We start from the raw sequence: 24,432 nt of genomic DNA on the forward strand, positions 1-24,432 counted from the left end.
TATAGCCCAATGACAGATGTGTGCAAAACACTTATTATTTTGTGTTTTTGCAGTGTTATATAGTGCAGACTTATCAGGTATTGGAGTGCTTTACATGAGCATTGGTTACATCACACAAGAACAAATTCATTTTGGTTGTAGACATGGGGAGACTAAGTGATTTGACCAGAATCACAGAATGTCGAGCTGAAGCAGAAACTCCAACCTGGTTCCCCAGTTGCTAAGTCTGCAGTTCTGGAAGTAACACCACATCCTCTCCCCTAAGTGCAACATTTAATCAAGTGGTCAACTGGATAAAAAAACATAAAGATAACAAATAATTTAAAAGTGCTGTCTCGCTATTTGAAAACTCAGAAAATATGTCCTTATTTTAGTCTTTTAGAGCACTAACCATAATTTTGATGCCAATAAGACCCTCTCATATATGTAATTTCTAAAGGAAATGCTCTAGGTATTACAGTTTTGATTACATCAAGATGAAGTCAGGCGTTCCACACTTTTGTAATAAATATAGAATGTTAGCAATCTAGTTGTTCATTAGGATACTGTTGAGAGGCAGAGGCCAGGGGCACGGACTCTGAAAATTGAAGGCAGGTAGGAGGGTGCAAAGGCAACAATTTAACCACACTGAGCAGTCAGGAAGGGCCGTGGCAGCACAACAGACTATGGAGGGCAGTGGAAAGGGGGGCAGGGGCAACAAACCAACAATACAAGACTTGCAAGAGAGGCTGTGGCAATGTAATAGACCATTGTGGGCAGAAGGAAGAGGCAATGGTAGTACAACCATACATGCCAACAGACCCGATTCAGACAGGAAACGTCCAATGTTTTTAAGCTCAAATGGGCTTTATTTGATCTGTCTCCTGTCTACAATCTCCTCTTTTTCAATGTAACTCAAAGGGGAAAATCAATACCCCAGTATTTTTTCAAAATCTCCCTCTTACCAAGTTTAAAATGTTCGCAAGTATGGTACATTGGATCATGGAAGGAAATGGGGTAGGGACATGGACTTGGATAACAGAGGACAGGAGGGACATGGAGAGGTGCACCAAACTGACCCTGCAGGGCAGGCATCAGGGTTTGCAGCAGCACAATACACCACACAGGGCATGCAGGACGGGAGTGCAGCACAACAATCCATAGAAAGCAAGAGGGAGGGGACAGGACCATGCACATGGACAACAGAGAACAGAGGGGCAAGAGGCAATGGTAGCTAGCTGACCATAATGGACAGCCAGGAGAGAAAGCTGCAGCATAACAGACCATAAAGGGCAGGAGGGACGGATCAGGGGCATTACAATGGAACAGACAAGCCAGGAGGGAGGGAGTAGGGGTCTGCACATGTAAACAGAGGGCTGGGGGCAAGGGGGCAGGGCAGGAGCAGCAAGATAGCCATGGAGGTCAGGCAGGATGGGCACTAGAAGCAAGACACACCATGAAGAGCAACAGTGAGACTGTGATGGCATACACACAGACCATGGAGGGAAGGTGGGAGGGGGCCAGGGGCAGCTAACTGACCACACAGGGAAGGTGGGAGGGGCCATGGCAGCACAGAAGACCATGCATGGCAAGTGGGAGGGTTAGTGGCAGCACAATGGCTATGATGGGCAAGAAGGAGGGTGCAGGGGCATGCACAAAGGACCATGGAGGATAGAAGGGAGGGTCAGGACCTGTGCACAGACAAGAAAGTTCAGGGGAAGGGGCCTCACAACAGACCGCACGGGGAAGGCAGGAGGAGCAGTTGCAGCACAACAGACCAGGGAGGGCAGAAGGGTGTGGCAGTACAATGGACCATGTAGGACAGGAGGAAGAGGATAGGGGCATGGCATGTGGACAGGCAGGGTGGAGGTGGCAGGGACAGGTTACAGTCATCTGACAATGCTAGGCAGGTGGGAGGGGAGTGGCAGCTCAACAGAACACTCAGAGTAGATAGGAGTGGCAGGTCCATGGAACATGGTGGGCAAAAAGGATGGAGCAGGTGCATGCACAAAGACATCGGAGGGCAGGGAGAAGGAGAATAGGGGCAGCAAGCTAAGCAGAGAGTTTAAGCAGAAGGTCAATGATGGGGCATAGAATTGGGCAATGGAGGGCAGGAGGAGTGGACTGGTACATCATGCTAAATTGAGGGCAGTGGCAGCACATCAGACCATGCATGGCAGGAGGGAGGAGGCTAGTCCATGGATTCACACAACAGAGGATAGGGAGGAGGGGGGTGGGGCAGCAAGCTATCTGTTCAGAGAAGGCGGGCATTAGGAACTTTATTGTTTTTAAAACGTGTGTCTGTGCGAACTACTTAAAATATGAACAAGTATGCAGCATAATCTCACTTTTATTCAGGAAGAAGAGGACGTTTGTGACTGTGACTCCGGGCTCACTTGGCAGAAACACCCCCTGACCCTCCACCCCCTATCGCAAAATGTAATGCCTGTGAAAAGGGTAGGTGAACACAGTGTTATATAGAACATAGTCCTGAGAGCATGATTGAAAATGAAAACTAGATATAGTGTATGGTATAAACTATGCACCAAAAAGTGTGATATAAGATGAACCGGGCGTGAAATATAATATGCAATACATTGTGCGCAATGACAGATTCATTGGAGAGCGTGAGATAGCACAGGCACTAGCGCGTGCTATGCGATATGCGCCTTGGAGTGTAATATGCACAGGGCAGTGTTGTGTAACCTAACTAGTCTCTAAAGTTGTAATATAAAATATGTGCTGGGGAGTGTAACGTTGCATATGCACTGTGACAAAGATATGGATCCCAGATTGTAATATGTATGGCATAGCACTGTGCGTTATAACATAGGCATCGAGGAAGGCACGTTAGAGGGGACAATATAACCCGTGCGAAGACATGTGTGACATGACATATTCACGGGGTGGTGTTACAGTGCACATGGGCTAGAGAGTGTCATAGCATATGCACTAGCTAGTGGAATACAACACAGAGGTGTGTGGCACTCAGCAGGCAATGGTGGGTGTAACACAGCATTGGGCTCTGCCAGGAGCGCGCTGTGACTCTCAAGTGATGTTCGTCCCCTTTCCAGAGAGTAAAATAAAAAGTATTACACATCCAGCAGTGGATGTGTGTTTTATTAACCGTGAGGGGGGTTTCTTGCATAGTTTTGGTCGAATTTTTGTCGAATTCCCTTTGAATGGCTTGGTGTGCATGTGTATTAAATGTGCCCGTCAATAGCTACCCATGTTTGTATAAATAAACGACAAGGGTGTCTACTGGGATTAGGCACGGTAGGGCATCAGACATGTCAGAGCTTCACTAGTGGTGTAAATACATTCCACGCGGATTCATTGTATGCATAGTCGCCTTTTAATGAATATCACGCAAATCGTCATGGTGTTAGGTACGTACGGTTTGTCCAGCATGTCCTAGGTGTGTCTATAAATATATATTTTTAAAAAAATGGGGATTGGAGTCAAAAAATATAATTAGGAGACAGGCCCTGGGGGATGGGGTCATCAGGGCCAATAAATTAGAATAAGAAGGGGAACCACACAGCCCCCCTTCTTAAAAAATTAAAATAAATAAAAGACTGGCATCGTGCCGGAGGCTACGCCCCCTCCTTGCAGCACTCTGCAAACGCGCCCCCTGGCGAGTTGTAAGTTGGGGAATTAATTCCTCTTCAATACTGAGGGTCCCTGAGGGCCAACTAGCCCAACAGGCATCTCCAGTATGCGCCAGGGAGCTGCGCTGCAGACAGGTGTTCTGAGGCCAAGCCCCTTTTTACACCTCTCTGCAACGCAGCTCTTTGGCGCTTACTGGAGGTACCTAGTGGTCTAGTTTGACCCTAGGGACCCTTAGGATTCAAGGGGACTTAATCTCTCCACTTAGAACAGCCACAGGGCGCGTTTACACAGTGGTGAAGGGAGGGGACGGGGCCTGAGGTGACGTGTGCAAACACGCACTATGGCACGTTTTAAACTGGGGATATAATTTCCCTTCAATACTGAGGGCCCCTGGGGGCTAACTAGCCCACCAAGTGCTTCCAGTAAGCGCCAATGAGCTGCATTGCAGAGAGGTGGTCCAGGCCGTGCCACTTTTTACACCTCTCTGCAACGCAGCTCTGTGGCACTTACTGGAGGTACCTAGTGGGCTAGTTGGACCCTAGGGACCCTCAGGATTCAAATGAACTTAATCTCCCAACTAAAAACGGACACAGGGCGTGTTTACACAGTGGTGAAGGGAGGGGACGGGGCCTGAGTTAACATGTGCAAAAACGCCCTGTTGCCTGTTTTAAGAGGTAGTTTTAATCCCCCTGCCCTATTATATACTAGGGGCTTACAGCGGAGGTCATGCTAATCACAGGGGACCCCAACGCATAATGTTCCCTAGTGTATGTAGGTGTTTTCACTGTATTCTAAGTGTCTTTTAACATATCACTGGCTCTAGGACTGGTTAGTCAGACTCAGTTAACACCAGTATCCGTCTGAAAAAGTTGAGGGTACAGGATGATTTTGCAACAAGGCTTCTTTCTGCTCTTCTTTTTGTTCTTTCTGCACGTTATCCTTCTTCCTGCACTTTTCTTCGTCTTTGAGGACTTCTGTTGCTTCTTTCTGCACTTCTTTTTTTTCTTTCTGTGCATTTTCTCTTCTTTCTTCACATGTCCTATCTCTGTAGGCATAGTTATAAATTAGCATTTAAAAAACCTTTGAAATTCACAGAAAAAACCATAGGTTTCAGGCACGTTATAGTTAGGAATTAGCATTTAAAAAACCCCAGAAATTCACTGAAAAAACCATAGGTTTCAGGGGTGTTATAGTTAGCTGGACTTTTCACTTGTACAAAACCATTGAAATTCCCCAGTTATAGTTAGTTCAGCTAACTATAACTCGCGCGCCCGCAATGCACTGCTGATGACGTCACATATTACATCACTCATGACATGGTCAGTGACATCACTCATGACATCACTGATGACATCTCAAATGACATCACTGATGACATCACTGATGACATCATCCTTGTGATAGAGTGGCAGACCTCCTCTCACCCTAATATAACCTTTGATACACACATTCAAAAATAGAGACTAAAATTTTCAAAACAATGTACATACCAATACCAGTTACAACAACCTCTTCAGTAATTCTAAGATCCACATACACATCCACTCATTCACCAACAGTCCTATACAGTCACTCATACATGTACTCACTCATCATATGTACTCATGCACCTATACATCCTGTTACACAATGCCACTCATCCATAGAGTTACTCACACACATAGTCACTCATGCTAATAAAGAATCAAACATACATTTACTTGCATATACAGTTATACACACACCACCACACTTACTTCTACGGAAACTTACACATACTTAGTCTTTTAAACAATCACTTATAGAAACACATACTTATTCATACAGTAACTCTTTCAATCTCTCACTCTCACATATACTCACTTATATACACCAATAGTCAAATATACTAGTTTAAAACATATGTAGTTACTCATAAAGACACTATTGAGACAGTCATTCACTCACTAACACACCCATACACACACTTATGCACCCATACAGTCCTGCACACATGCTGTCTTCAACACATACAAACAGTGAGTCACTCATTCATGCACCTATGCACTACGTAATACCCCCCACCGAACCATGCAGACACTCAGACTGATACTCAAAAAACCAACTAATAACCTATATAGACACCAATGTAGCTACTCACCAACCCATGCAGCCACTTATACACAAAGTGAGAGACTGATACAGATATTTACATATTTAAACATTACTCACTAAGCCATGTATTCACTATGATACACTTAATCAGTAAGTTACACAATCAATTTTTCAAAAACAAATCATCCTTTTAGACACTTATATACCCATTTATTCTTCCATCGACCTTGAGATATACATATATAAAACATATTTAATTTTCAGAAAAACACACATTCACTGGATGATGTCATCAGTGATGTCATGAGTGATGTCATTTGAGATGTCATCAGTGATGTCATGAGTGATGTCACTGACCATGTCATGAGTGATGTAATATGTGACGTCATCAGCAGTGCATTGCGGGCGCACGAGTTATAGTTAGCTGAACTAACTATAACGGGGGAATGTCAATGGTTTTGTACAAGTGAAAAGTCCAGCTAACTATAACACCCCTGAAACCTATGGTTTTTTCAGTGAATATATATATATATATATTACCTACTGGCGGTCGCCAGTAGGTAGTTATAGTTAGGACCACGTTTCCATAGGAAAACCTCAACATTCTATTTTGAATAACTTTGGCGCCGGTCGACGAATCCTCGCGAATTTCTCAAAATAGGTGGGGCGCTACGCTCCGCTCCTACCCTGAAAGTCTCGGGGGGATCCGTCAAGCGGGGGATGAGATAAAAGGGGGGTCCCAAAACGCGTTTTTCCCATGCATTTTTCCATAGGACCTTTAGAACGAGCTACAGCCCGAACGGCTGAACAGAATTACTCAAAATTTGGCAGAGAGGTAGTCCCTAGGTCAAGGAAGTGCCTTTTGTAGGTTTGGTGTAAATCTGTTCAGTAGATTCTGAGAAAATAGCCTTTAAATCAATATATATATCTGAGCCCGCTTACGGTACGCTTACCGTACGCTTACGGTAAGCGTACGGTGGCGTGCGCGAGCGCGATTCTGATTGGCTCTTAGATCTTAGTAAACATTCGAATCGGCCGAAACCAGGAAGCGGCGGCCGCCATTTTCTGTGTTTCACTCTGAAAAAAAAAGAGTGAAAACAAGAAAAGGGGGCAATGAGGAGAGTTACAGACCCCCTTACATTTGTGAGGGGGTCAAAGAAGGACTGTAAAGTACAAAACAAACATTTATTGATTTTTAAAAAAAATCACGGGGTACGCGTACGGTAAGCTTACGGTAAGCGTACGGAAGAAACATGGCGTGCGCGAGCGCGATTCTGATTGGCTCTTAGATCTTAGTAAACATTCGAATCGGCCGAAACCAGGAAGCGGCGGCCGCCATTTTGTGTGTTTCACTCAGAAAAAAAACAGAGAAAACAAGGAAAGGGGGCAATGAGGAGAGTTACAGACCCCCTAACATTTGTAAGGGGGTCAAAGAAGGACAGAAAAGTACAAAAAAAACATTTATTGATTTTAAAAAAAATCACGGGGTACGCGTACCGTAAGCTTACGGTAAGCGTACGGTAAAAAAAATAAAAAAAAATAAATGAAAAGCAGATTTAAGAGTTTGCTCATCATATGTCCTCCATGTGCGCACGGTGCGCGAAGCGCATCGTGCGTTCATGGCCCATCTAGCGTAATGTGGGCACGCGGTGCGCGAAGCGCACCGCGTGCTCACTGTGCGCGCACGGTGCGCGAAGCGCATCGTGCGTTCATGGCCCATCTAGCGTAATGTGGGCACGCGGTGTGGGCACCGTGCGCGCATGGAACGAACTGCGTTAAGTGGGCGCGCACGCCACAAATGGCGTAAAGTAACTTAGCATTTAAAAAACCGTACAAATTCACTGAAAAAACCATAGGTTTCACACATGTTATAGTTAGCTGGAAATTTTACTGATAAAAAACCAATGAAATTCCCCCGTTATAGTTACTGTAGGCAACTATAACTCACGCGACCGTAATCCTCTGCTGATGACATATGTGTCTTTATGAAAAAAAAATATTTGTAATATATGTATAGCTAAAATTTAATGGAAGAAGACATGGGCAAATAAGTGTCTAAATACAGTATTAGCATCAGCAGAGGATTGCGGTCGCGTGAGTTATAGTTGCCTACAGTAACTATAACGGGGGAATTTCATTGGTTTTTTATCAGTAAAATTTCCAGCTAACTATAACATGTGTGAAACCTATGGTTTTTTCAGTCAATATATATATATATATGAGTCTAGAGCATTCAGAGACCTCCGGCGCACAACGCGCGGCGAAAATGAATGAACGAACTCCTCTTCGTCGGTACTTGAATATTTTTATTGTTCACTCCCCTCCCGAAGAACGGCCTTGATCACATAAGGCTTGCTTTACAAGAAGTGTCATTTAAATGAATAGCACCCGTATCACGTGATTAATAGACATGGAAACAATACTATGCTTGCTGATGATACTGTTTTTGAATGTAAAGACAGACTAAGTGGCAACTCAAATACATTGCAAAAAAATATTATGTCAAAGTCTATGTATAAACCTGATAATTCGATGTTTAACGAGATATTTTACGCTCTTAATGAAAAATACAATAAAAGACATGAATGCCAATACTGTCGGTGCCTAGCCCACACATAGGATAAAATAATTAGTGCAAAGTGGACGATCTCATTGTATGAACAATACAGAAAAAATAGAAGCATAAATGCCATCGTATGAGGTGGTCCACCCTCTAATGCAGTATGTGCTGTTTAGCAAGATGAACAAATCTAGGCAATATAAACATGAGCATAAATATGAGCTAAAAAAACACTGATAAAAACATATCTGTATATTCCATGTTGTCTATAAAATCACATCTAAACAATCCCACTAGAAAAAAAGTGCATGTATATGAAAATGTGCAAATATATGTATAAAGTGTAAAGTGCAAGAATGTGCAAATATAGCTAGCTTTCCCTTAAGTAAAGGATTTCATATATATCATTAGATGAATTGAATGTGAAAATCTAACACAAACTCATATTGTTAATAAAGTTGTGACATTCAAGACATATAGGGAGTGCTATTTTATGCATAAAAAACACTGTGTGTTGTGCGAGGCAAAGCAGTGTGCCATCTAGATGGTAAAGATGTGGCCAAACTTAAACGACCAACTCATCCAAAGGTGACTGATAAGGGTTTACATCTTATAAAAAGTTATGCAAATCTTCTGTGGTGTTTAGTCCGAGTGGGGTCTTGCTGTCTAGTTCCAGTATGTAGCGCGTCTCAAGTTGTCTTAACATACGTTCTCTGTTGCCCCTCATTTGAGTTTTGGGATGGCATCAATGACAAAGTATGTAAGGCAGCTGAGATCGTTATTGTGTGCCATTTTGAAATGCCGAGCCACCGGGTAGGTGGCATCGTTGTTGACGATGGCTCTAAGGTGCTGTAAAATTCGAGCATGTGCCTGAAGTTTAGTGCTACCTATGTAATTAAGGCCACAGCTACATGTAAGGACATATACCGCATATTCAGTTTGGACTGGGGCAGAGCTGAATGGGGTATTGTAATACGTTTTATTCACCCCGAATTTGCATGCTCTGCAAGATGAACATTTGAAAAACCCTTTAATAGGTTGCAGCCAAGTCCCCTTTGTTGTGTGTTCTGGATTTTTGCTAACCAATTGATTTCTCATGGAGACTGCCCGTCTAAAAGTGATGTTTGGTACAGGTGGAAGTCTGGGTGCCAAAACCGCATCGGTTTTAAGAATGGGCCAGTTGTTGTTGATAATGGCCCTAATTTGTTTGTGTTGCCGATTGTAAGTGGTGACTAATCGGGATGCGTTGCTTGCCAATGAGTCACTGGTTTCAGATGTTGCCTCAATGACCTTGTTTGAACTCAGCAAGGAATCTCTAGTTTTTAACGCGGCTTTGGCAGTGGCTTGTTGGAGGATATTGTCACTGTACCCCCTGGTTTTAAATCTAGCCAATGCTTGTTGTAAACATTTAGAGTATTCCTCCTGGGTGCTATATATATATATTCACTGAAAAAACCATAGGTTTCACACATGTTATAGTTAGCTGGACATTTCACTCGTAAAAAAACAATGAAATACCCCCGTTATAGTTAGTTCAGCTAACTATAACCCGCGCGCCCGCAATCCACTGCTGATGACGTCACATATTACATCACTCATGACATGGTCAGTGACATCACTCATGACATCACTGATGACATCTCAAATGACATCACTGATGACATCACTGAACATCCAGAACACACAACAAAGGGGACTTGGCTGCAACCTATGAAAGGGTTTTTCAAATGTTCATCTTGCAGAGCATGCAAATTCGGGATGAATAAAACGTATTACAATACCCCATTCAGCTCTGCCCCAGTCCAAATAGGTGGTCATTACAATTGCCGCACTGAATATGCGGTATATGTCCAGCTAACTATAACATGTGTGAGACCTATGGTTTTTTCAGTGAATTTGCAAGGTTTTTTTAAATGCTAATTCCTAACTATAACGTGTGTGAAACCTATGGTTTTTTCAGTGAATATATATATATATATATATATATATATTCACTGAAAAAACCATAGGTTTCACACATGTTATAGTTAGCTGTACATTTCACTCATAAAAAACCAATGAAATTCCCCCGTTATAGTTAGTACAGGCAACTGTAACTCACGCGACCGCAATCCTCTGCTGATGATGTCAAATATTACATCACTGATGACATATGTGTCTTTATGAAATATAAATATTTGTAATATATGTATAGCTAAAGATACAATATTAGCATCAACAGAGGATTGCGTCGCGTGAGTTATAGTTGCCTGCACTAACTATAACGGGGGAATTTCATTGGTTTTTTACGAGTGAAATGTACAGCTAACTATAACATGTGTGAAACCTATGGTTTTTTCAGTGAATTTGCAAGGTTTTTTAAATGCTAATTCCTAACTATAACGTGTGTGAAACCTATGGTTTTTTCAGTGAATTTGTACGGTTTTTTAAATGCAAATTTTTTTTTGCGATTTTTTGTAAACCTATGTATAAAATAATATATGTACTATATCCTGCATTATGGAAAGGTTTTTTGTTTTTTTTAATGCATTTTTTTCCGTGCGCGTACGGTAAGCTGACGCTACGCGCTCCGTACGTCATAAGTACGGTGCGCGTACGTAATAGGATACGCGTACGGTAAGCTGACGCTACGCGCTCCGCACGTCATAAGTACAGTGCGCTTACGTGATACGTACGTGACGTATGCGTACACACGGAAGCAACGTCGCGGTTACGCAGGGGCGTGTAATGCGCATGCGCGAGTGCATGTTACGTACGCGCTCCGTAAGCGCTCCGTAAGCGTCACGTTTGCGCATGCGTACTTGTTTACGAGCGCGTACCGTAAGCTTACGGAGCGCGCACGGTAGGTCATGTGATCCACAAAGAACACTTTTTATTGGTTGAAATTACTTTCAGTTCCAGAAACTTCCCACACCACACCCATTCCCCTCATTACTGCTTGAAAGAACACTTTTCATTGGTTGAAACTACTTTCAGTTCCAGAAACTTCCCACACCACACCCATTCCCCTCATTACTGCTTGTGATTCTCTAGGAGAAGGAGCTGAATTGTCTTTGGGATACAATGGCAGAACAGCAGACCTCTTCTGAGAGTGAGGCTAGCAGCACCACCATCATCCAGAGAAGGAGGAAACAGAAGAATTCTTTTGTATGGGAGTATTTTACTTTTCCAGAGGGGGAGAAAAAGGTCAATGCTCCATTGGTCACTTGCACACTTTGTGACCGTGTTTTATCAAGAGGAAATCCTAGGAAAAAGTATTCCTTTGGAAATCACTCTATGATGAGACACCTTAGGGATAAACATCCCAGGACCTTTGCTCGACATATTGGAGAAAACTCTTCAGTAAGTCACCAGAGCCCAGCCTCAGAAGCTCAGCCGAGTACATCATCGGCAGCTCAGCTGAGCCCTTCCTCTGAGGTGGGAGCATCACCTTCTTCTGCTCCTCTGGACGTTAACCCTGGATTTGGGAGGGTTGTAATGAGGTGTATAAAGTGTTCTGGTCTTATTGTTTTTGGGGAGACCAGTGTTCCCCTTATTAACAATAAGATAGACCAGCACGTTTGTAGACGCTCATAATATTCCCATTCTTTCTTTCCTCCATCCCTCTATGAACCCAACGGCTCTTTTAAGAGCCAACCTTACCTCACAATTTTTTTATTTTTTTTAAGCTTTCCTTTTTGAAAAAATTTTTTTGCCGTGCGCGCACGGTACGCGTAATTACGCGAATTTTGCGGAATTTCTCCATTTACGCCGTGCGCGTACGCTGCGCGCATTCGGCGATTTTTTAAAAAAAAAATTTAATTAATTTTTTGCCCTTGGGGGTCCTTCTGAGACCCCCTGACAAAGGCTAGGGGGTCAGGAACTGTCCAGCCTGCCCCCTTTTCACGTTATCCACCTTTGTTTTTCACCCCCTCAGACTGCGAGAGACAAAATGGCGGCCGACACTTCCTGATTTGGACCGATTTGAATGTTTACTTTGATCTAACAACCAATCAGAATCGCGCTCGCGCACGGCACCGTGCGCATACGGTAAGCTTACCGTACGCGCACGGAGCGCGCCCACAGATATATATATTGATTTAAATGCTATTTTCCCAGGAAATACTGAACAGATTTACACAAGACCTGCAAAAGGCACATCCCTGACCTGAGGGCTACCTCTCTGCCAAATTTCACATAATTCTGTTCAGCCGTTCGGGCTGTAGCTCGGACTAAAGGTCCTATGGAAAAATGCATGTGGAAAACGCGTTTTGGGACCCCCCTTTTTTCTCAGCCCCCGCTTGACGAATCACCCCGAAACTTTCAGGGTAGGAGCGTAGCGCCCCATTAGTTTTAAAAAATTCGCGAGGATTCGTCAACCGACGCCAAAGTTATTCCAAATAGAATGTTGCGGATTTCCTATGGAAACACGGTCCTAACTATAACTATCTACTGGCGACCGCTAGTAGATAATATATATATATATATATATTCACTGAAAAAACCATAGGTTTCACACACGTTATAGTTAGGAATTAGCATTTAAAAAACCTTAGAAATTCAGTGAAAAAACCATAGGTTTCACACATGTTATAGTTAGCTGGACATTTTACTCGTAAAAAACCAATGAAATTGCCCCGTTATAGTTAGTTCAGCTAACTATAACTCGCGCGCCCGCAATGCACTGCTGATGACGTCACATATTACATCACTCATGACATGGTCAGTGACATCACTCATGACATCACTGATGACATCTCAAATGACATCACTGATGACATCACTGATGACATCATCCAGTGAATGTGTGTTTTTCTGAAAATTAAATATGTTTTATATATGTATATCTCAAGGTCGATGGAAGAATAAATGGGTATATAAGTGTCTAAATGGATGATTTGTTTTTGAAAAATTGATTGTGTAACTGACTGATTAAGTGTATCTCTCACTTTGTGTATAAGTGGCTGCATGGGTTGGTGAGTAGCTACATGGGTGTCTATATAGGTTATTAGTTGTTTTTTTGAGTATCAGTCTGAGTGTCTGTATGGTACGGTGGGGGGTATTACGTAGTGCATAGATGCATGAATGAGTGACTCACTGTTTGTATGTGTTGAAGACAGCATGTGTGCAGGACTGTATGGGTGGATGAGTGTGTGTATGGGTGTGTTAGTGAGTGAATGACTGTCTCAATAGTGTCTTCAGGAGTAACTACATATGTTTTAAACTAGTATATGTGACTATTGGTGTATATATGTGAGTATATGTGAGAGGGAGAGATTGAAAGAGTTCCTGTATGAATAAGTATGTGTTTCTATAAGTGATTGTTTAAAAGACTAAGTATGTGTAAGTTTCCGTAGAAGTAAGTATGGTGGTGTGTGTATTACTGTATATGCAAGTAAATGTATGTTTTATTCTTTATTAGCATGAGTGACTATGTGTGTGAGTAACTCTATGGATGAGTGGCATTGTGTAACAGGATGTATAGATGTATGAGTACATATGATGAGTGAGTACATGTATGAGTGACTGTATAGGACTGTTGGTGAATGAGTGGATGTGTATGTGGATCTTAGAATTACTGAAGAGGTTGTTGTAACTGGTATTGGTATGTCCATTGTTTTGAAATTTTTAGTCTCTATTTTTGAATGTGTGTATCAAAGCTTATATTAAGGTGAGAGGAGGTCTGCCACTCTATCACAAGGATGATGTCATCAGTGATGTCATCAGTGATGTCATTTGAGATGTCATCAGTGATGTCATGAGTGATGTCACTGACCATGTCATGAGTGATGTAATATGTGACGTCATCAGCAGTGCATTGCGGGCGCGCGAGTTATAGTTAGCTGAACTAACTATAACGGGGCAATTTCATTGGTTTTTTACGAGTAAAATGTCCAGCTAACTATAACATGTGTGAAACCTATGGTTTTTTCACTGAATTTCTAAGGTTTTTTAAATGCTAATTCCTAACTATAACGTGTGTGAAACCTATGGTTTTTTCAGTGAATTTCTAAGGTTTTTTAAATGCTAATTCCTAACTATAACGTGTGTGAAACCCATGGTTTTTTCAGTGAATTTGCAAGGTTTTTTAAATGCTAATTCCTAACTATAACGTGTGTGAAACCCATGGTTTTTTCAGTGAATTTGCAAGGTTTTTTATTCTTCATTTTTTTCAAACATATTTTTAATTTAATTTTCTTATCTTTTATAAAGACTATGCTTAAATTTTTAAAATCCTTAAATATTTTTTTTATATATATTTTTTAAAATAAACATGTAAAATTTATTTCCAGATTTTTTTTTTTTTTTTTTTTTTTTTTATAGTACGCGTACCGTAAGCTCACGGTAAGCGTACGGTTTACGCAACGTCCGTAATCTATCTACGCTGCTTGCGTATAGTTACGTACTTTGCGTAGCCGCGCGTACTGCGCGTGGGACGCGTGCGCGCTTACGCAACACGCGCACGTTACGCGGAAGTGCCGGGGAGTGACTGTTATGCGCATGCGCGCAAGCGCGTGTCTTTTTTACGAGCACGCGTACTTTTTGCCGTAAGCGTACCGTAAGCGTACCGTAAGCGTACGGTAGGTCATGTGATCATGAAACACAACTTTTGATTGGTTGAAACTACTTTCAGTTCTAGAACTCTCCTACACCACATCCATTCCCCTCATTTCTGCTTGTGATCCCTTGGGAGAAGGAGCTGGTTTGTCTTTGGGATACGATGGCAGAACAGCAGAGCTCTTCTGAGAGTGAGGCTAGCACCAGCAGCACTGTCTTGAGGCAGAGAGCGAGGAAAGTAAAGCCTTCTTATGTTTGGGATTATTTTACTTTTCCAGAAGGCCAGCAAAAGGTGAATGCACCCTTAGTTACTTGCAAGCTGTGTAAGCGTGTACTTTCTAGAGGTAATCCTAACAGGAAGTATTCCTTTGGGAATCACACCATGAAGAGACACCTCCAGGATGTACACAGAAGGACACATGGTCATCTTTTTGGAGGTAACTCTTCAGAAAGACGAGCCAGTACATCCACAGCAGCTCAGCCTGGACCATCACCTGCAGGGCAGACTCCTTCTTCTGCAGGTCAGGTGAGCCCTTCATCTGTGGGGGGAGAATCTCCTTTTGCTGGCCCTCTGGAAATTAACCCTCGGTTTGCGAGGGTTGAAGTACGGTGCGCCACTTGTCACGATCTAATTACTTATAGGGAGACCAGTGTTTCCCTGGTGAACAGTAAAATAGATCAGCACACTTGTCGTACCGTCTAATATTCCTAATCTTTCTTTCCTCTGTCCCTGCATGAACACAACGGTTCTTTTAAGAGCCAACCTTATCTTTCATCTTTTTTTTACATATGTTTTTAAAAACTTTTTTTTATTTTTTTTTACCGTACGCGTACGGTAAGCGTACCTTTTTTTTTATTTTTAAAAAAAAACACTAAAAATCATTTATCACATTAGAAGGTCCTTGAGAGACTACAATTATTATTATTGACTTACCATACTCACTCAAAAAAATATTTATTCATTTGTTTTTTTAAAAAATAGTTTTTAAAATGAAAATCTCTTTTTACAATTTGAAATCACTTTTACAGACTGACACATTCTGAAACCTTTTTTTTTAATTTATTTAAATGCACATGTCCAAGCTGTTTTTTTTTCAGACCACCACCGTGTGTATTCTCTGTGACTGCCTACACTCCAGCAGGGGCAACCAGCCTTAGTGATGCTGAATGTATTTGCATTACAGACTTAAACCTGAAAACCCCACTCGCTTCTAATTACTGTGCATGACTATACATGGCAAGCACATGGGTGTGTGCTAAGCCTCTGCTTCTTCCCCCAAAAATTCGCTCCTCTTTTCCATCTACTGCAACTGTGAAATCACCAGAGCAAGACGCAATAAATCTCTGCCTATAATTCTTCTATGCACACAGAGTCATGTTTTCACATTAGTGCCAAAACGAAATTTCTTTGCCAATTTGAAAGCACACTTACTGCTCTTTTTTTTTCGGGCCAAGTGAAAATCTCTTTTTACAATTTGAAATCACTTTTACAGACTGACACATTCTGAAACCTTTTTTTTAAATTTATTTAAATGCACATGTCCAAGCTGTTTTTTTTTCAGACCACCACCGTGTGTATTCTCTGTGACTGCCTACACTCCAGCAGGGGCAACCAGCCTTAGTGATGCTGAATGTATTTGCATTACAGACTTAAACCTGAAAACCCCACTGGCTTGTAAATACTGTGCATGACTATACACGGCAAGGACATGGGTGTGTGCTAAGCCTCTGCTTCTTCCCCCAAAAATTCGCTCCCCCTTTCCATCTACTGCAACTGTGAAATCACCAGAGCAAGACGCAATAAATCTCTGCCTATAATTCTTCTATGCACACAGAGTCATGTTTTCACATTAGTGCCAAAACGAAATTTCTTTGCCAATTTGAAAGCACACTTACTGCTCTTTTTTTTTCGGGCCAAGTGAAAATCTCTTTTTACAATTTGAAATCACTTTTACAGACTGACACATTCTGAAACCTTTTTTTTAAATTTATTTAAATGCACATGTCCAAGCTGTTTTTTTTTCAGACCACCACCGTGTGTATTCTCTGTGACTGCCTACACTCCAGCAGGGGCAACCAGCCTTAGTGATGCTGAATGTATTTGCATTACAGACTTAAACCTGAAAACCCCACTCGCTTCTAATTACTGTGCATGACTATACATGGCAAGCACATGGGTGTGTGCTAAGCCTCTGCTTCTTCCCTCAAAAATTCGCTCCTCTTTTCCATCTACTGCAACTGTGAAATCACCAGAGCAAGACGCAATAAATCTCTGCCTATAATTCTTCTATGCACACAGAGTCATGTTTTCACATTAGTGCCAAAACGAAATTTCTTTGCCAATTTGAAAGCACACTTACTGCTCTTTTTTTTTCGGGCCAAGTGAAAATCTCTTTTTACAATTTGAAATCACTTTTACAGACTGACACATTCTGAAACCTTTTTTTTAAATTTATTTAAATGCACATGTCCAAGCTGTTTTTTTTTCAGACCACCACCGTGTGTATTCTCTGTGACTGCCTACACTCCAGCAGGGGCAACCAGCCTTAGTGATGCTGAATGTATTTGCATTACAGACTTAAACCTGAAAACCCCACTCGCTTCTAATTACTGTGCATGACTATACATGGCAAGCACATGGGTGTGTGCTAAGCCTCTGCTTCTTCCCCCAAAAATTCGCTCCCCCTTTCCATCTACTGCAACTGTGAAATCACCAGAGCAAGACGCAATAAATCTCTGCCTATAATTCTTCCATGCACACAGAGTCATGTTTTCACATTAGTGCCAAAACGAAATTTCTTTGCCAATTTGAAAGCACACTTACTGCTCTTTTTTTTTCGGGCCAAGTGAAAATCTCTTTTTACAATTTGAAATCACTTTTACAGACTGACACATTCTGAAACCTTTTTTTTAATTTTATTTAAATGCACATGTCCAAGCTGTTTTTTTTTCAGACCACCACCGTGTGTATTCTCTGTGACTGCCTACACTCCAGCAGGGGCAACCAGCCTTAGTGATGCTGAATGTATTTGCATTACAGACTTAAACCTGAAAACCCCACTCGCTTCTAATTACTGTGCATGACTATACATGGCAAGCACATGGGTGTGTGCTAAGCCTCTGCTTCTTCCCCCAAAAATTCGCTCCCCCTTTCCATCTACTGCAACTGTGAAATCACCAGAGCAAGACGCAATAAATCTCTGCCTATAATTCTTCTATGCACACAGAGTCATGTTTTCACATTAGTGCCAAAACGAAATTTCTTTGCCAATTTGAAAGCACACTTACTGCTCTTTTTTTTTCGGGCCAAGTGAAAATCTCTTTTTACAATTTGAAATCACTTTTACAGACTGACACATTCTGAAACCTTTTTTTTTAATTTATTTAAATGCACATGTCCAAGCTGTTTTTTTTTCAGACCACCACCGTGTGTATTCTCTGTGACTGCCTACACTCCAGCAGGGGCAACCAGCCTTAGTGATGCTGAATGTATTTGCATTACAGACTTAAACCTGAAAACCCCACTCGCTTCTAATTACTGTGCATGACTATACATGGCAAGCACATGGGTGTGTGCTAAGCCTCTGCTTCTTCCCCCAAAAATTCGCTCCTCTTTTCCATCTACTGCAACTGTGAAATCACCAGAGCAAGACGCAATAAATCTCTGCCTATAATTCTTCTATGCACACAGAGTCATGTTTTCACATTAGTGCCAAAACGAAATTTCTTTGCCAATTTGAAAGCACACTTACTGCTCTTTTTTTTTCGGGCCAAGTGAAAATCACTTTTACAGACTGACACATTATGAAACCACCATGTGTAACTACAACAAAAACAATTCCCATTTCTATTATTCATTTCTTAAGTTACCATATACATCCCCTCTCAAACTGTAAACTCACCTTTAAAATTAGTTAGTTGTGAAAGAAATGTGACACTCAAACAGCAGATTATCAGAGCCAGGATCTCTGTTGTGTTCACCTCTCTCCTCTCAGCAGAACCAGATAATGGCAAACTTTCCCTCTATTTTTCCACACATATACATGTAAGTTTCAAATCTCAGTGCTTCCCCCTTTTTTTCAAATGTAATGACACATTTCTATTGGTTGAAAACCAACCCTTTTCCAAAAGTACCCTGCCCCCAACTTGACTTCTGCCTAGTACCCTTCCCCCAACTTGACTTCTGCCTGCTACCATAGCAACAGCTCATGGAACACTGCTGTGTGCAGTTAGGTCAGAAGTTCGACACACAATGTTTCAATTCCACAGAGCAAGAGTGCTTGACTTTTCAAACCTAACAGCAAATCCATAGTACTGTTCTTTGGTTACACATTTTTTTGTACCAATACAAAACATGCTTCTATTAATTTTCACATACAGCCTAGTTTTTTTTCTAGAATGGTATGAAACAGCCAATCAGTTCTTTTTGTTTTGTAAAAAATATGTATGCCTCCATTTCCAAACTGTCTTTCTTTTCATATTGCCATTCTACTGAAAGACACCTCCTGAGTGCATCCAGTTCTCCTTTGAAGATGTTCACAGTGTGGATTGTAGGGCACAGCTATGTCTTCTGGAGTGAAAAGTTTGCAGAGAAAACAGATATGGTGAGAGACCTTGCTTTGCCAAATGTAGACATTAAATGGATTGGTCAGAGAGGGTTAAAGTGGCACCAATTGATGCCATTGGTGAAATCCTTCATTCAAATCCAACACCCTGACCTCATAATAGTGCACTGTGGTGGCAATGACCTAGGCACTTTGACTGGGGTAGGTCTGGAAATGCTTATGAAGGACACCTTTGCACAACTGTTTACACTTTTCCCTAAAACTGCCTTTGTGTTTTCCAACATATGCCAAAGGCAAAAATGGAACTGGTCCAATCATTTCTGTCCACAGATTGACAAAGCAAGAAAGCACGTCAACAAATCTGTTTCTGCTTTCCTCCGTGACTATGGTATGGGTGCCATTTACCACAACAACTTGCATTACGACATGCAAGACATTTATAGAGGAGATGGTGTGCACTTCAATGATGAAGGGAACAGAGTCTTCCTCTTGAACCTTAGACTCTGCATCGGTACTTACTTGTAGGTACCACTAAAAAAATGACTCCATAAACACAACAGCTCTTTTTAGAGCTCCCTAATTTCTAAACTCTTAAATCTGCTTTTCATTTATTTATTTTTATTTTTTTTACCGTACGCTTACCGTAAGCTTACCGTACGCGTACCCCGTGATTTTTTTTAAAATCAATAAATGTTTTTTTTGTACTTTTCTGTCCTTCTTTGACCCCCTTACAATTGTTAGGGGGTCTGTAACTCTCCTCATTGCCCCCTTTCCTTGTTTTCACTCTTTTTTTTCAGAGTGAAATACACAAAATGGCGGCCGCCGCTTCCTGGTTTCGGCCGATTCGAATGTTTACTAAGATCTAAGAGCCAATCAGAATCGCGCTCGCGCACGCCACCGTACGCTTACCGTAAGCGTACGGTAAGCGTACCGTAAGCGGGCTCAGATATATATATTGATTTAAAGGCTATTTTCTCAGAATCTACTGAACAGATTTACACCAAACCTACAAAAGGCACTTCCTTGACCTAGGGACTACCTCTCTGCCAAATTTTGAGTAATTCTGTTCAGCCGTTCGGGCTGTAGCTCGTTCTAAAGGTCCTATGGAAAAATGCATGGGAAAAACGCGTTTTGGGACCCCCCTTTTATCTCAGCCCCCGCTTGACGGATCCCCCCGAGACTTTCAGGGTAGGAGCGGAGCGTAGCGCCCCACCTATTTTGAGAAATTCGCGAGGATTCGTCGACCGGCGCCAAAGTTATTCAAAATAGAATGTTGCGGATTTCCTATGGAAACGTGGTCCTAACTATAACTACCTACTGGCGACCGCCAGTAGGTAATATATATATATATATATATATTCACAGAAAAAACCATAGGTTTCAGGCACGTCATAGTTAGGAATTAGCATTTAAAAAACCTCAGAAATTCACTGAAAAAACATAGGTTTCAGGGGCGTTATAGTTAGCTGGACTTTTCACTTGTACAAAACCATCGAAATTCCCCCGTTATAGTTAGTTCAGCTAACTATAACTCGCGCACCCGCAATTCACTGCTGATGACGTCACATATTACATCACTCAAGACATGGTCAGTGACATCACTCAGACATCACTGATGACATCTCAAATGACATCACTGATGACATCACTGATGACATCATCCAGTGAATGTGTGTTTTTCTGAAAATTAAATATGTTTTATTATATATTTGTATCTCAAGGTCGATGGAAGAATAAATGGGTATATAAGTGTCTAAATGGATGATTTGTTTTTGAAAAATTGATTGTGTAACTGACTGATTAAGTGTATCATAGTGAATACATGGCTTAGTGAGTAATGTTTAAATATGTAAATATCTGTATCAGTCTCTCACTTTGTGTATAAGTGGCTGCATGGGTTGGTGAGTAGCTACATGGGTGTCTATATAGGTTATTAGTTGGTTTTTTGAGTATCAGTCTGAGTGTCTGCATGGTTCGGTGGGGGGTATTACGTAGTGCATAGGTGTATGAATGAGTGACTCACTGTTTGTATGTGTTGAAGACAGCATGTGTGCAGGACTGTATGGGTGGATGAGTGTGTGTATGGGTGTGTTAGTGAGTGAATGACTGTCTCAATAGTGTCTTTATGAGTAACTACATATGTTGTAAACTAGTATATGTGACTATTGGTGTATATAAGTGAGTATATGTGAGAGTGAGAGATTGAAAGAGTTCCTGTATGAATAAGTATGTGTTTCTATAAGTGATTGTTTAAAAGACTAAGTATGTGTAAGTTTCCGTAGAAGTAAGTGTGGTGGTGTGTGTATAACTGTATATGCAAGTAAATTTATGTTTGATTCTTTATTAGCATGAGTGACTATGTGTGTGAGTAACTCTATAGATGAGTGGCATTGTGTAACAGGATGTATAGGTGTATGAGTACATATGATGAGTGAGTACATGTATGAGTGACTGTATAGGACTGTTGGTGAATGAGTGGATGTGTATGTGGATCTTAGAATTATTGAAGAGGTTGTTGTAACTGGTATTGGTATGTGCATTGTTTTGAAAATTTTAGTCTCTTTTTGAATGTGTGAATCAAAGGTTATATTAGGGTGAGAGGATGTCTGCCACTCTATCACAAGGATGATGTCATCAGTGATGTCATCAGTGATGTCATTTGAGATGTCATCAGTGATGTCATGAGTGATGTCACTGACCATGTCATGAGTGATGTAATATGTGATGTCATCAGCAGTGCAGTGCGGGTGCGCGAGTTATAGTTAGCTGAACTAACTATAACGGGGGAATTTCGATGGTTTTGTGAAAAGTCCAGCTAACTATAACGCCCCTGAAACCTATGTTTTTTCAGTGAATTTCTGAGGTTTTTTAAATGCTAATTCCTAACTATAACGTGCCTGAAAACTATGGTTTTTTCTGTGAATTTCAAAGGTTTTTTAAATGCTAATTTCTAACTATGCCTACAGAGATAGGACATGTGAAGAAAGAAGAAAAAATGCACAGAAAGAAAAAAAAGAAGTGCAGAAAGAAGCAACAGAAGTCCTCAAAGACGAAGAAAAGTGCAGAAAGAAGGGTAACGTGCAGAAAGAACAAAAAGAAGAGCAGAAAGAAGCCTTGTTGCAAAATCATCCTGTACCCTCAACTTTTTCAGACGGATACTGGTGGTAACTGAGTCTGACTAACCAGTCCTAGAGCCAGTGCTATGTTAAAAGACACTTAGAATACAGTGAAAACACCTACATACACTAGGGAACATTATGCGTTGGGGTCCCCCTGTGATTAGCATGACCTCCTCTGTAAGCCCCTAGTATATAATAGGGCAGGGGGCTACCTCTTAAAACGGGCCACAGGGCGTTTTTGCACACATTAACTCAGGCGCCGTCCCCTCCCTTAACCACTGTGTAAACAGGCCCTGTGTCCGTTTTTAGTTGGGAGATTAAGTTCATTTGAATCCTGAGGGTCCCTAGGGTCCAACTAGCCCACTAGGTACCTCCAGTAAGTGCCACAGAGCTGTGTTGCAGAGAGGTGTAAAAAGTGGCACGGCATGGACCACCTCTCTGCAATGCAGCTCAGTGGCGCTTACTGGAAGCACTTGGTGGGCTAGTTAGCCCCCAGGGGCCCTCAGGATTGAAGGGAAATTATATCCCCAATTTAAAACGTGCCATAGTGCGTGTTTGCACACGTCACCTCAGGTCCCGTCCCCTCCCTTCACCACTGTGTAAACGCGCCCTGTGGCTGTTCTAAGTTGAGAGATTAAGTCCCCTTGAATCCTAAGGGTCCCTAGTGTCAAACTAGACCACTAGGTACCTCCAGTAAGCGCCACAGAGCTGCGTTGCAGAGAGGTGTAAAAGGGGGCTTGGCCTCAGAACACCTGTCTGCAGCGCAGCTCCCTGGCGCATACTGGAGATGCCTGTTGGGCTAGTTGGCCCTCAGGGACCCTCAGTATTGAAGAGGAATTAATTCCCCAACTTACAACTCGCCAGGTGGCGCGTTTGCAGAGTGCTGCAAGGAGGGGGCGTGGCCTCCGGCACGATGCCAGTCTTTTATTTATTTTATTTTTTTAAGAAGGGAGGCTGTGTGTTTCCCCTTCTTATTCTAATGTATTGGCCCTGATGACCTCATCCCCCAGGGCCTGTCTCCTAATTATATTTTTTTGAGAAAAAAGATTTGGAAGGGCACCGCGTGGCCCCCCTCCCATGGCCTTAATCGGCCCCAGGGACCCCAATCCCCAGGGCCGGCCACTGTTTTTTATTATTTTTAAAAAATATATATTTATAGACACACCTAGGACATGCTGGACAAACCGTACGTACCTATCACCATGACGATTTGCGTGATATTCATTAAAAGGCGACTATGCATGCAATGAATCCACGTGGAATGTATTTACACCACTAGTGAAGCTCTGACATGTCTGATGCCCTACCGTGCCTAATCCCGGTAGACACCCTTGTCGTTTATTTATACAAACATGGGTAGCTATTGACGGGCACATTTAATACACATGCACACCAAGCCATTCAAAGGGGATTCGACAAAAATTCGACCAATACTATGCAAGAAACCCCCCTCACGGTTAATAAAACACACATCCACTGCCGGATGTGTAATACTTTTTATTTTACTCTCTGGAAAGGGGACGAACATCACTTGAGAGTCACATCGCGCTCCTGGCAGAGCCCAATGCTGTGTTACACCCACTGATGAATACAGGCCCCAGCTAGGCCCGCAGAATACAAGGGTTCGCTCTCCTGTAACAAAAGCTAGAAGGAAGTTGGCACGGAAGCTGCAAATACAAAGACAAAGTTTATTAACCCTTAAGGGTGGTCCTACAACCTACACAACACTCTTCAGTATTGCATAGAGTAGCACAAAGAACTTGCGTACACGGTCCCCTTTTATACACAACAGAGGGGCTCATAAGTGGGTGGATACAACATGTAGCAAAATTCATTACCATTTATGGACATTTTAGATACAGGATCAATATGTGGGCGGAGTTAACAATTTCCTAAGCCCGCGAAAAATTGGTCAAACAAGGACTAACTGATAACAGATGTGGTCAAGTCTGGGCATGCGCCAGGCGGACAAAGGAGCTATTTATAG

The sequence above is a fragment of the Triturus cristatus genome, chromosome 6 (assembly GCF_964204655.1).
Source record: "Triturus cristatus chromosome 6, aTriCri1.1, whole genome shotgun sequence".
NCBI lineage: Eukaryota > Metazoa > Chordata > Amphibia > Caudata > Salamandridae > Triturus > Triturus cristatus.